Here is a 3,310-nt window from a genome sequence, read left to right as displayed (position 1 = left end):
TGTTTGTAGCAAATTTTTTGAGTTTGGAGTGCTCTGAACTCAAAGGTTTGGCCTATAGATTGGGATCCCTCTTTACTTGCTCATTGATTGTGTGTTATTTCTATCTGCCTTATTTGATTGTTTTATCTGCTTTCTATCTGTTCTGTTTATTATGGCTGATGTTAACCCTTTTGTTGATGAGAATGTCTTTGGCACTCTCATCAGTAGACTTGACTTTGGAGACCCTCTTTATTTGCATGCCAGTGACACCACTGGTGCTCCTTTAATAAGCTTAAAACTGAAAGGGACTTTTATTGATGGTAGTTGTGTAAAATCTGAAGAAAATGATATTTTGGAAAAACAATGGGACAGATGTAATTCTGTTGTCCTCTCATGGATTCTTGGTTCTATATCTGAGGAATTATACCTTGGACAAATCTTTTCTAACGAAGCAAGGGTGGTTTGGGAAGAACTTAAGGAAACATATGACAAGGTTGATGGTTCTATAACCTTCAACCTTCATCACAAAATTAATTCTCTTTGTCAAAATGGTTCTCCTATCTCTGACTACTATCATAAGTTAAATGCTTTATGGAGGCAATTTGATGCCCTGATTAAATTACCTAACTGTACTTGCAATGCTGCTAAAGGGATTAAAGACCACCATGAACTGATAAAACTTATGCAGTTTCTTATGGGGTTGGATGATGTGTACTTGCCTATTAGAAGCAACATTTTGACTAAGGACCCTCTACCCAGTGTTAAATCTGCTTTTGCTATAATCTCTAGGGAGGAATCACACAGGAATTCTCCTGCTGTGGATTCTCCCATGAAACATCAAAATTCAGTTTTTGTGTCTAAAACCTTTGTCAACAGAAGAAAACAATTTGAATCAAAACCTTTTGAAACAAGAACTAATGAAAACAGGCTGTTGAACCTAGAAGGGGTCCTAATTTAAATCTAAAGTGAACCAGATGTGACAAGTTTGGCCATACCACTGAGAGGTGTTACCAGAATCCTGCCAATTTTGGTAATAGACCTAACAACAATTTTGGTAGAAGGAATAACTACCAACCTTTTACCAAAATTGTTACCAGTAATCATGTTTCACCTTCTGAACCTCATGGTTCCTCTCTATCTCACTCTGCTCATAATTCTGGAATTGGACCATCTGAACCACCTCTGCAACTCTCTAATGAACAACTCTCTCAAATAGTAAAAATGATCAATGAGAGTTCCTTGTCAAAATCTGCTCAAGCTAACATGGCAGGTAATTTTGTTCAATGCCAGCTCTTTTTTTAATACTCACATTGATAAGTTTTTCTGTGCCAATACTTGCAATGTGCTTGCTTTTACCATCTTCTGTTGGATTGTTGATCCTGGGGCAACCCAGCACATGACATGCTCTGATAAGGATCTCATTAATGTTGAAGATGTGTCTAGTCTTGGCCTTACTGTTGGTCACCCAAATGGGACCAAAGCTAAGGTTTTAAAAATTGGAAACCTTAAGTTGACTAATAGAATCACTTTGTATGGTGTCCTATATGTTCCTGAGTATTCTGTAAATCTGATATCTGTTCATAATTTGGCTAGAGATAATAAGTTATATGTGGGATTTGATGAAAACTGTTGCTATATCCAGGATTTGATAACAAGGAACAATGTGGGGACTGGTAGACTAATTGATGGTCTTTATTTGTTTGATGAATATGAAAGTGGTAAGATGACTGCTAGGTGTCATAATTCTGTTTCTGTTTACAATGTTTCTCAGCATTTGTGGCACTGCAGGCTTGGCCACCCTGCAGACCAAGTCATAAACATTTTGAGGCCTAAACTTAATCTTGGAAAACAGTCTTTACCCTCTTTATGTGAAGTATGTCATAAGGCCAAACAAAGTAGAGAGCCCTTTCCCTTGAGTGACCATAAAACCAAGGTCATTGGTGAACTTGTTCATATTGACCTTTGGGGACCTTATAGGATACCCAGTACGGAAGGATTCAAATACTTCCTTACTATTGTGGATGATTACACAAGGGCTGTATGGGTCTTTCTTTTGAAATCAAAAACTGAAACCTTTGAAAACATTGTCAATTTTCATAACATGTTGCAAAATCAGTTCAACAGAAAAGTAAAATCTTCAGAAGTGACAATGGTAGTGAATTTATTAATCATAAAATGAATGAATTTGTAAAACAGCATGGGATCATCCATCAAACATCTTGTGTGCACACACCTCAACAAAATGGTATTGTTGAGAGGAAACATAGACACTTGCTAAATGTAGCAAGGGCCTTTATGTTTCAAGGGGGGTTACCTTTGAATATGTGGAATGAATGTGTGCTAACTGCTACCTATCTAATTAACAGGTTACCCAGCTCTGTCTTAAATGGAAAGTCACCTTATGAACTGTTTTTTAATTCTGGACCTAATCTCTCCTATCTTAGAGTCTTTGGTTGTCTCTGTTTTGTTACTATCTTAAATAACTTTGATAAATTCAGCAGTAGGTCTGAAAAATGTGTCCTTATTGGCTATGTTGATGCCAAAAAGGGATACAAACTCTTTAGTCTTGATAATAAAACCATCCTATACTCTACGGATGTTAAGTTTCATGAAACATCTTTCCTTTTAAAATGCAATCTCAAAATAAATCCCTATGATGAAAGGAGAGAAAACAATGAAGGAGATGGTGGTGAACATGATCACCCTGGCAGTCCTATTGGGATTAGTGGTGATCATGAAGAAATTGCAACTCTTCATGATGCTACTATCAATTCTGAGGGTAATCCTGATTCTATACCTCAAGTTCATAATGGTGACAATCCTGTCTCTCTTAGAAGGTCCAACAGGATTTGTAGACCTCCAAAAAACCTTAATGACTTTGTTTTAGGAACCAAAACCAAGCATAGTATTGCTAATTTTGTGAATTACTCTAAGCTTAACTCTGATTATATGTGCTTTGTGTCCAACTTGAATAAACATTATGAACCTAATTCTTATCTTGAAGCTTCCAAAGATCCTTTATGGGTGGAAGCCATGAATTCTGAAATGACTGCTTTATATAAGAACAATACCTGGGATCTAACTGAACTTCCACCCAATAGGGAACCAATTGGGTGCAAATGGGTTTATAAAGTCAAGTATAAGTCTAATGGGGAAGTTAATAGATATAAGGCTAGGTTGGTGGCCAAAGGGTATAGCCAAAGGGTTGAAATACACTTTGAAGAAACATTTTCCCCTGTTGTCAAAATGGTCACAATTAGGTGTTTGTTAGCCATTGCTGTTAAAGAAAAATGGCCAATTTATCAAATGGACATTAATAATGCCTTTCTCT

The sequence above is a fragment of the Erigeron canadensis genome, chromosome 1, assembly GCF_010389155.1.
Source record: "Erigeron canadensis isolate Cc75 chromosome 1, C_canadensis_v1, whole genome shotgun sequence".
Classification (NCBI taxonomy): domain Eukaryota; kingdom Viridiplantae; phylum Streptophyta; class Magnoliopsida; order Asterales; family Asteraceae; genus Erigeron; species Erigeron canadensis.
Note: the sequence above shows the minus strand (reverse complement) of the source record.